Source organism: Scomber scombrus, chromosome 8, assembly GCF_963691925.1.
Source record: "Scomber scombrus chromosome 8, fScoSco1.1, whole genome shotgun sequence".
NCBI classification, from domain to species: Eukaryota; Metazoa; Chordata; class Actinopteri; order Scombriformes; family Scombridae; genus Scomber; species Scomber scombrus.
Window position 1 is genome coordinate 30,876,951 of NC_084977.1, and position 11,932 is coordinate 30,888,882.

An 11,932-nucleotide genomic window follows, 5' to 3' on the forward strand; every position below is an offset into this window, starting at 1 on the left:
GCAATAATGTTTCCGAGGCACAAAATGATCATGAGAGCTCACCAGTCCCATTAATGCATCGGTCCTCCATTCCCACACACTGTACTGTTTTGTTACAAACAGCAGATAACAGATTATCACAGGTCAAACAGTGCAGGTTGTTTTTATCCTGAACACCAGGGTCTGAAACAGAACAGGAAACATGACAGAAACTGTACAAGACACAAAGTGACTTATTGTTCTTCACTGTGACCAACATTAGACTAATACTACAACCCCAATTCCAAAAAAGTTGGGACAGTGTGTTAAATGTAAATAAAAACAGAATGCAATGATTTGCAAATCTCATAAACCCATATTATATTCACAATAGAACATAGAAAACATATCAAATGTTGAAAGTGAGAAATTGTACCATTTTAAGAAAAAATTAAGGCAATTTTGAATTTGATGGCAGCAACACATCTCAAAAAAGTTGGGACAGGGCCATGTTTACCACTGTGTAGCATCCCCTCTTCTTTTAAGTCTGTAAACATCTGGGTGGGAACTGAGCAGACCAGCTGGAGTTTTTGGAGTGGAAAGTTGTCCCATTCTTATCTGATATAGGATTCAAGCTGCTCAACAGTCCCCGTCTCCTTTGTCGTATCTTTCGTTTCATGATGCACCAAATGTTTTCAATTGGTGAAAGGTCTGGACTGCAGGCAGGTCAACACCTGGTCTCTTCTTCCACAAAGCCATGCTGATGTAATAGATGCAGTATTCAGTTAAGCATTGTCTTGCTGAAATACACAAGGCCTACCCTGAAAAAGACGTCACCTGGATGGGAGCATATGTTGCTCTAAAATCTGTGTATACCTTTCAGCATTGATGGTGCCTTTCTAGATGTGCAAGCTGCCCATGCCATAGGCACTAATGCACCCCCAGACCATCAGAGATGTAGGCTTTTTGACTGAGCACTGATAACAAGTCAGATGGTCCCTCTCCTCTTTAGTCTTGAGGACGCAGCATCCATGATTTCCAAAAACAATTTCAAATTTCAATCAATCTGACCAAAGAACAGTGTTTCGGCGTTTCTGAAAAATGTTCACATATGGCTTCTGCTTTGCATCATAGAGCTTTAACCTGTATTAGTGGATGGCACAGTGAACTATGTTCACAGACAGTGATTTCTGGAAGTGTTCCCGAGCCCATGCAGTGATTTCCATTACAAAATCATGCCTGTTTTTAATCCAGTGCTGCCTGAGAGCCCTAAGATCACGGTCATACAATATAGATTTTCGGCCATGTCCCTTGCACACAGAGATTTCTCCAGTTTCTTTTGATGATATTATGTACTTTAGATGATGAGATATTCAAAGTCTTTGCAATTTTACAATGAGGAATGTTTTTTTTGTTCCACAATTTCGCAGATTGGTGAACCTCTGCCCATCTTTACTTCTGAGAGACTCTGCCTCTCTGAGATGCTGCTTTTATACCCAGTCATGTTACTGACTTGTTGCCAATTAACCTAATTAGTTGCAAAATGTTCTTCCAGCTGTTTCTTTTTAGTAACACTTACTTTTCCAGCCTTTTGTTGCCCCTGTCCCAACTTTTTTGAGACATGTTGCTGCCATCAAATTCAAAATGAGCTAATATTTTTCACGAAACAGTATAATTTCTCACTTTCAACATTTTATATGTTTTCTATGTTCTATTGTGATTAAAATATGGTTTTATGAGATTTGTAAATCATTACATTCTGTTATTATTTACATTTTACACAGCGATCCAACTTTTTTGGAATTGGGTTGTACATGAAAATGTGATTTTGTGTCTTTAAAAAGGGAAACCTTTCTCTTTACTTACAAGGAACGTCTCGAATGTTGCAGCCATCTGTATCGCACACACGAATAATTTCAGTTGTAGCTCTAAAACCAACATTGTATGAAAATATGTGATTATCTACGCTAAAAAGCGAGGATGGCACACACTCCCTCTTTGTTGACGTTTTCTCAGGTACTGAAAGAAGTAACAGACCGAACACTGTTATTCAAAAATGTAAAACTAAATAAGTGAAAGACATTAAACAAATATCAGACTTATTTTCAATAGCTTGACAGTTACCTTGTGTGGCAACAGTTGCACAGACTTCGCTAGAGTTACAGAGATGGAAGACAAGGCTACTCCCTTCACCAACCCAACACTGAAGAGCTTCAGCTGCAATTTATGAAATAAAAGATAGTGAGATGAACAATAAGCATGAATCCTGTTTATCATATTAACATAAATACACTATGCAAAGTTAATCTGATGAGCGTCCAAAGTAAATCCAATAAATTGTTATCAACAAATATCAGGAATCAAAAATTAGTTGCTCAGTTTTCTGTCATGCTGGTGATAGGAAGCAATTAGATGGGTGACAATAGTTATAAATGTTGGTATTTAGGTGTTATTTCCATTTTTATAACCACAAGACTGAGTCTGTATTCAGCTTTGGTGAACATTATGAGAAACATGACTTTCCTATGTCCTCCTGCCAACCTCTTTAAATAATATTCTTACATTGCCATGTGAAATTAGTTTCTCTGCTACATGTGATGACTTCTTAAAACAGACATAGGTATTTTATTTGGTGTTTAAGATAAAAAGGAGCATTTGGTCCATTAGTTGCACATTAGTTTAAGAAACACTGGATAAATGCAGGAATAGCAGATTTGGAAATGACACAAGAGCAACACAGACTCTCAAAAATAACATTATATACGAACAACTTGTCTTTTGAAAGAAAACTGCTTTCTACAAATGTTCACCAGCAGAGATTTTTGTAACACACAGAAACTTTAGGTGGTTAGGGATTTTTAGCAATTAGCAGTTCCTGTGTGGTTCTTTGTTTTCATCTTTTCCATGTCATCCCTCTCTCATCCTTTGTAGCACCCTAACCTGCTTATCTCTGTAAACCCTGCCTACTGTTTTAGCAGTCCAATCAAATGCAAATGATTTAAATCTCTCTTGTAACAATGTACCACTCAAATATTTCATTTGTCTGGGAAATACGTGACAGAAACTGCTGCTGATGCTCTAACTTCTGTTTAACTGTGACTTTTAAGAGTGAGTGAGGTTACCTGTGCTGGAGAGAGTCCAGATGAGAGTAAGAGACAGGATCAGCTTCATCATGGTGAGGAAATCTGCAGATTACAGGAAACACTTTATACAGTGAACCTGTGTTTAAAAAGAGGAAGAGACTGGATACACGTAGATAATAAAGAAACTGTATTCCTTGATTTTCAAATCAGCAAAATTAATGAAATGTCTTGCTTAAACAGCTGTAACACAGTTCAACAAGCCATCATTTCCTCAGTTTTCAGTGGTTCATTTATAATATAATTGTTAATTGGTTAGAATTTGAACAGTAAACTATGTCCAAAGTGCTTAAAGATGTTTAGGGCTACTGGAAGTTAGCACACTTAGTTATACATTATATATACATTTGAATTATTATTATAAAAAGTCCAGTTCCATAAAACGTTTAAATCAATACTGGATCATAAAACAAAATAAAATAACATAATTCCCAGCAGAAGCTGTGTTAACTATATTATTATTAAATAACTGTAATTAATGACTATAATGAAAACCTTAATGACATCAAAATGAAAATCAGCCTTGAGCATCATATCAATAACATTTCAGAATGATTTAATAAAACTCACCCAGTTAGAATTCAACTCACCCAAGTCATCAACAGAAAACAGGAGCTTATAAAAATGCGTTGAATTTGTTGTAAAATGCCTTTAAGATAATTGTTACTCTAAAATGAAAATTGTTCCAGAGAGAGAAGTCTGTTCTTCCTCTCTGCTCAGAATGAAACTAACACTTGAAAACTCATTTATTTCACATCCCAAGGCGGGGGCGGCGTGATTTAGTGATTTGGGGGCCCTGAATAAACTCAGTCATGGGGTCTCCTTTGCACTTTATATAGTATTTAAATCTTTAAACTATGAATAGCATAATAACAATACTTTGATCAAAGTAAAACTCCAGAATTCAAAATGTCACTTAAAATTTAAAAGTGCAGAAGTATTATTAACACAATGGACTTGCATTTACTTAATGTCCAGTCAAGAGGGAGCTCATTCTACCTGCTTTAGGCAAGGCAAGGCAGCTTTATTTATATTACACATTTCATACCCAGGGGCAACTCAATGTGCTTTACATAAAAACAAAACATTTGACAGCAAGAATTGGAAGCATTATAACATACAATAAAAAAGATTAATTAATAAAACCCAATTATTATACTAAAAATTGGAAACATTAAAACATACAATAAAAAAGAACGCAATTAAAACAAAGTGCAGAAAAGTTTGCAGCATATAAATGATTTGCTTTAAAATAATTAAAAGGACATACAGTGCAAATGAAAGATTAAAGGAGAACACAGGAGAAGAGGAACATTTTTAACCTGAAATTAAAAATGTTCACAGTTGGGGCTGATTTCAGTTCTGCTGGTAGTTTGTTCCAGTTGTGTAAAAGCTGCTTCTGAACTCTGGGCTCCACTATCTGACCTGAGTCAGTAGATCTCAGAGCTCTACTGGGTTTATATTCTACTAACATGTCATTCATGTATTCTGGACCTAAACCATTCAGTGATTTGTAGACCAGTAGCAGAACTTTAAAATCTATTCTATAGCTGACTGGGAGCCAGTGTAAAGACTTTACAACTGGAGTAATGTGCTCTGATCTCTTTGTTCTGGTTAAAACTCGAGCTGCAGCGTTCTGAATGAGCTGCAGTTGTTTAATGCTTTTTTGTGGGAGTCCAGTCAGAAAACCGTTACGGTAGTCTAGTCTACTGGAGATGAAAGGTCCTGGTCTGTTTGAGACATAAAACCCTTCACTCTGGATATGTTCTTAAGCTGATAGAAGGCTGTTTTGGTGATTGATTTGATATGACTGCTGATAGTCAGATCTGAGTCTATCAGCACGCCAAGGTTTCGGACTTGGTCGCTAGTTTTTAGAGAGAGTGACTCGAGATGTTTACTGACGGCAATCCTCATTACTGTGTTCTATAGTTTTCGGGCATAATTAACAACGTCTAAATCCCCAGTTTTCTTTCAGCTTCGAATGTTATGCAGGACACAAGGGTATTTTACTTTTATTTTATTTACTTTTTTTTTTTTATTCAGCATGAACAGATGTTTTATGTTCCTCTTTCAAACGGGAACACACGTACTGAGGTCTTGACTTCTGTGTATTCTGTGTTTATATATGGTGATGACGTGTCTAAAAGCCATGGATCTTAACAGTAGAGAGGTAGTGTCGTCAAAAGTACATCAAACAGAAAGTATTGTTGCAATTACTGTTCTTGTTTTCGTGCTGTTTAATAGACATCCCAACCACAGGCATCCAGGTTCCCAGCCTGTTTGAGGCCCTCTCCCATGCATACATTTTTCCTTCACATGCACACACACACACACACACACACACACACACACACACACACACACACACACACACACACACACACACACACACACACACACACACACACACACACACACACACACACACACACTATTTTATTGCTTCTCATGAATAATTAATGAATAAAAAGGCTAAAACAAGGCCAAACCCAAGAGAGGTAAGAGTCAGTTGGATAAAGGAGAATATGGAGTTAAAATCTCACTGTCTTCCATCTGAGTGGTTTGTTTTTCTGTCATTTGCGTGGCCTGGGTTTTATTTGTAGGTTATACAGCTTCATTATTATAATAATAATAATAATGCATTTTATTTAAAGGCGCCTTTCAAAGCACTCAAGGACACCTTACAAGGCACTTATAACACAACAACAGTACGTCAAACAATATAAATCAGGTAACATTTAGTGCAAAGATAAACAATAAATATGAATGTGACTACAAAGTGAATTAGTACAATAAATAAACAAGAACGTGATTGCATAGTTAGTGTGAGACAGAGTATGCCACTCTGAATAGGTGCGTTTTCAGGCGGGATTTAAAGGTGGAGACAGAGTCAGAAGTGCGAAGATGAGTGCTAACTAACCAGCTTGCAGACCCCGAACCGTGGTAAGGTGTCTCTGGTTTAATGCAGCAAAACACAAAACAAAAACCATCGTCTGAATGGGAGAATAGCACTTAAGTTTCAGCTCTGCAGGATCTCATGACATGGCACAGTACAGAGCCTCGTTTCACTGTGGTTGCAGCTTATCTCAACATACTGTGCACTACACACACAGTATTACTGTCGCACCACACTTAAGTCACACATTCACATAGTGCACTAACTTGCATACCTCCTATGTCACAAGTACACACATAGCTACACATACATAAAGTCATGCACATCAGGCTCAGCCTGTAACATAAGAAAGAAATTGATAGTAATTAATCACAGCAGAATTTAACAATGATTTAGTTGTTTTATCATTTGACAGCCTTCATATGAAACAAAAGTGTAATATAGCATTAAATTATTAAATGGGATAAACCAGGCTAATTAATTATACAAACTAACACATAGGTTATATTGTGGATATGATCAATAATAACTTATCTTTGCAACCATTTGTTTATTTTATAGTGTATAGTACATGTATTGTGAGGAGATATCAGGACAACCTTGTCTGTTTGTACACGGCTGGGTGGTGGGCCGATTAAGGAGAAAGTCCAGTGCGTTTTTTTAAATCTCAGTCCGTCCCTGCTAGTGTCTGAAATACTTCTAATCAACACACTGAATCAGCACCCGCCTGTGAGCTCTTGTGGTTTTATTTTTATTTCTCTGTACAGTATACAGCAATAACAGCTCATCAATAATTAGCTGCAGACACAGCTGGAACATGCAGCGTGTGCTTGACAGCGCTGTCTACAGGACATTATCATTCATAAGTGTGAACACACATTGTTGTTATAGTTGTAGTTCTTGTTCTCTGAGTGGAAGGCCCTTTACACTTTCTAACAGACTGAATGAGTTATAATACATGCTCCTGTGGTCATAATGTGACAGTTGCTTGAAAGTTAAAGAGAAGCAAGTTTTAATCAGTGCATCTGCAGCTTTAGAACAAAACAGAAACCAACCAGGGACATAACCAGGATTTTAGAAATACTGAGGTATTCTTCTGTGTCTTCAATGGTAGCGACGTGTCTAAAAGACATGCATTCATATGCACACACAAATACACCCACACTTCCTGCTGCCATTTAAACCTACATACGACACACACACACTTCATGCTGACATTTTGACCTACATACCACGCACGCACACAGACCAAAGCTCAAAAGTAAACTAATGTTGTGAGCAATTCAACTTGCTTTTACTACAATAAATGCATCTTTTCCCAGTGTCAACATGCGCTCTTCAAGCTCCAACTTTCACATGCAACAAAAGCATGTTGGATGGGAACCTGCTTTTTTGCAACATGTTTTGCTCAGGAATTAGTGTGAGACTAGAAACTAGTGCACTCCACTGTGCACTAGTGAAAGTGAAATTGTGTCTTTGGCCAGTGAAAAGGCAAGTGACACTGCACTAGTGGAGTTACAGGTTGTTCACAAACGTGGTGCATTGAATTTTGACTGGGTGAGTTTTATCAAAATAATTCTGAAATCTTATTGATATGATGTTCAAGGCTGAATAGATGTTTTCATATCATTCATGATTGAGTTAGTTATGAGATTACTTATTTAATCATATAATTGTTATAGACTCATGGTTTATGGACACTTTTTTGTTTTTGTTCTCTTGGTTTCATGTATTATACGTCTGACCAAATAACTTTTGCTTACTTGGTTTTGCTTGTTAATATTATATTATTATGTTTGTTGGTTTGAATGACTGCCTTGCTTTGATGGTTGTATTAAGAGTATTGCTCTGTGTTTCTCTTCTATATTCCTTCACTCATCTCCAGCCCAGTTTTCCCTTCACACCTGCTCTGCATCATGTTCATTAGTCCTGCCCTCAATTTTTCACCCCACCTTCACATCTGTCCTGTATCCGTCTCGTCAGCCCTGTCCTGCTCCCAGTGTCTTCTCCGCCATTGAACTCCCAGCCTGCCATTGTGTCAAGTCACCTCTTCATTATCTTATTAGTTCTGTCAGTATTTAAATCCTGGTGTGCAGGTTAGTTTTTGTTGGATCCTCTGCTCTGTTCATTTTGCTCTGGTTTGTCTGGTGATCTGTTTTGCTCAACTCAGCCAGCTTTTATCTTGTCTGATCCATTCAAAAATAAAGAATCTTTTCTTCATCCATAATCAACCTCCATTCAATTCTATTCAACTTGTGAATCCTGTCACATGATTGCTGTACTGACGTGTAGGTGTCACCAGTATCAGACTATGTTTTATGATCCAATATTCATTCTTTTCTTTTTCCTTTTAAAAAAAATCTAACTTGTTTGTTGTGATCCCCCCCCCCCCCCCCCAACATTCTAAAATATTTACTGCATTGACTTACAGTAGCTTAATCAGGAGGCAATTTGGTCAAATTTTCATCACCGAATAGATCTGCATTACAAATTTACATTGTAATTTGTTACAGCACGTCTCATTTTACAATAAAAAATAAATAAAAGTGTGTGTGTGTGTGTGTACCATTACTTGTATAGATCAAGACATTACTTAAGGAGAAACAAATTAGGAGTTCATTGTTCGTTGAACTTTCTATTGAATCTTTTTACAACAACACAGTTCAGTTTGGTATTCAAGTGTGTCCAGTAACTTCCTCTTTTTAAACACAGGTTCACTGTATAAAGTGTTTCCTCTAATCTGCAGATTTCCTCATCATGATGAAGCTGATCCTATCTCTCACTCTCATCTGGACTCTCTCCAGCACAGGTAACCTCACTCACTCTTAAAACAGCATTTCTGCAGGTACCTGTCATGTCAGGTAGTTCATCATTCTCCTTTCTGTTTACCTCTGCTGTTAGTCTGTCTGTCATCTGGATAGCAACCACATAAATCTACATGCTAACATAAAAACACAAATTTGCTTAATATATTGAGAAAGAAATACAATGCTGCATAGATGTTGGTTTCCTATCAACATAATGAAGAAACGTCTTTTATGGGGACAATTTATTTGATCTACTTTGTCTTAAATACCGTTCTGTTATTGTGTGATGTAATTTGTGGTTGTCTCTCATCAGATTAACTTTGCATACTGTATCTGTGTTTATATGACAAACATGATTCATGCTAATTGTTTAACTCATCCTGATTTATTTCATAACTTGCTGCTGAAGCTCTTCAGTGTTCGAAGGGTGAAGGAGATAAAAAACGGGAGTTACATTCATGTGAACCTACTAAGCTCTTTGCAAGTTATACCATACGAGGTATCTGTAAAAAGTATAAAAATAGATGTGATTGTTCCTTAATGTCATTCACTTATTCAGTTTTAAATGGGATTTATGATTTATAGTGTTTGATCTGTTTCATTTTACAGAAAAAAAGAATGGGAATTTAATTCAGTCCAACAGAAGGTCGTGTTTGTCATCCTCTCTTTTCAGTGAAGGAGAGCACATATTTTCATTCAATCTTGGTTTTTTAGCTATATCTTTATCTGTTCATGTGTGCAACACAGATGACTGCAACAGTGAAGACATACCTTGTAAGTAAAGAGAAAGGTTTCGCTTTTTAAAGACACTAAACCACATTCACATGTAGTATCAGTCTAATGTTGGTCACAGTGAAGAACAATAAGTCAATTTGTGTCTTATACAGTTTCTGTCATGTCTTCTGTTCTGTTTCAGACTCTAGTGTTCAGAAGGAAAAAAACCAGCAGTGTTTCCCCTCTGATGATCCATCTTCTACTGAATGTAAGAAGAAAGTGTCTTAGTGGAACTGGTACGCCCTCATGATCATTGTATGCATCCAAACACATTAATGCTTCCATCATAGTGTCAATTTCTTGCGACTCAAGTTTGAAAATACTTGAAAGATCTTGGTCTAACAATGATTTTGTCATCCACAGTGAAACGTCCTGGGAACACAACATTTCATACCTTGGGATGTGTCTCTGCCAACCTCTGTGAAATCCTTTCTCACTTGGAGCTCCTGCTTGGTCTTATTAAAACTAAATTCCTATGTGCACAAAAATGTTGTGAAGGCAGCTTCTGTAACTCAGCCTGGTCTGTCAAATTGAATGTGATGACTTTGCTGTTTGGACTCATTACCCTCATCTTCTATTAGAACAAAGATAAACTAATTAAATACCATGTGTAGTCTGTATGAATAAACCAAATACATCTATTATCTTCTCATTCATTTACACAGTGAGATGTCTTCAACAGTTTGAATGTTTTAGCTTGGTAAATAATTATTTCAACCATAACTGCAGCATCCAAGTAAAATACAGTCAGTTCATGATAATCCTGTCTGATTCATAGACAGTAACAAATGCATCTGTTTACAAAATGATCATCCCGAGCTACTCATTTATCTAATTAGTAAAGACTACTTCGGTAATGTGTTACTTCTTGACTGCTAATTAATGAGTATTTTGGATCAGGTCTTGGTCCAATCCTGTTCTCTGTGTATGTTGCTGTTTGTCTGTCTCAGCACTGAGGTTAACTCTGACTTTGCCATTGCAGCCAATGTGGATGTTAGAGTACTGTCAATGCCACATGTCTAATACTAAATAGTAATGTGCAGATCTTTCAAACTTTCAATTTAAGTATTTCTATTTAATCTTTTACACTTTCATTTTTGATTTTCATATTTGATTTTACCCTCTTGTTTTAGGTTGGGTTTTTTTTGGTTCATTTTCAATTGAAGTTTTCAGTTTAAGCATTTCCATTGATAAATTTAACTAAATTTAACTTTTAAATATGATTTTTTTAATTCCCTTTTTCTTTTTAAGTTCAATTATGTCCTGATTATTCTGAGCATAATTACTATACTTATAATTATTATTACTATAATTATATAATCATAGTGACTATAATCCTTTTCTAAAAAAAAATGTTATCTCAGTCAATTTTCTATTTCGGCTTTTATTTATTTATTTTTTAATTATGAACAAAAATCTCTTCCATAGATTTGCGCAAATTCCCTGATTTCTACAAAAAGTGAAACACTCTAAATTTACAAGTTGTGAAACACTTTAACAAGTCCCGAAACAAATTTACAAATGACACAATCCTCTGGAAAAGTAAAGTCCCAGATACCGGATGTGACGTGGTGGTGTGGGGTGTGAGTGGGGTGAGCGGTCTGTCCCAGAACACCAGTTGTTAAATACATATATATAGACATATACGCATAGACATATATACGCATATACGTATGTCTATGAAATAAGCTAGCTGCTACTGCCATGCTGTGTACAACGGTGAACAAGAGAAGAAAACTTTCTTTTTCTCTCGACACTTTCACAACTCTTTTCTTACTGACTCTACAGCACCACCTGGTGGCGGAATTTATACAACGCTTAACTAATGAATGAGTCAACTGCAATGCAAATTAAACCATTAAATTAACTAAATTCAAAGTGTCGAATTGCCTGTTTTTGTTTGTTCCACTGCAGCTGAACAGGATACAAAAAGGGAATTTTGTATTAAAATGGCTAACTATGTATTATCAAAATCAAATATCACGATATTTTAGACCAAATACCTTGATGGATTTTGCAAAAAATATTGTAGAGATGGCTGTTGACGCTATCACAAAATATCTACACTATGAAATTCTTGATAAATAATCATCAGTAATGTATATAAGGACAACATGGGTAAAAGGTACATCGCAGAACAGCTAGAACAGTCTGGTAAGTTCAGAAAATTATATATTTTACTGTAATGCACCATTTAAAACCTGGAAAAGACAACTCTGATGACATATCGCTTTATTACGATATCCAAAATCAAAGATGATATCTAGTCTCATATCACGATATTGATATAATATCAATATATTGCCCAGCCCTATATTGAGTCAATTTTATTTGTAAAGCCTGACATCTCAAATGGC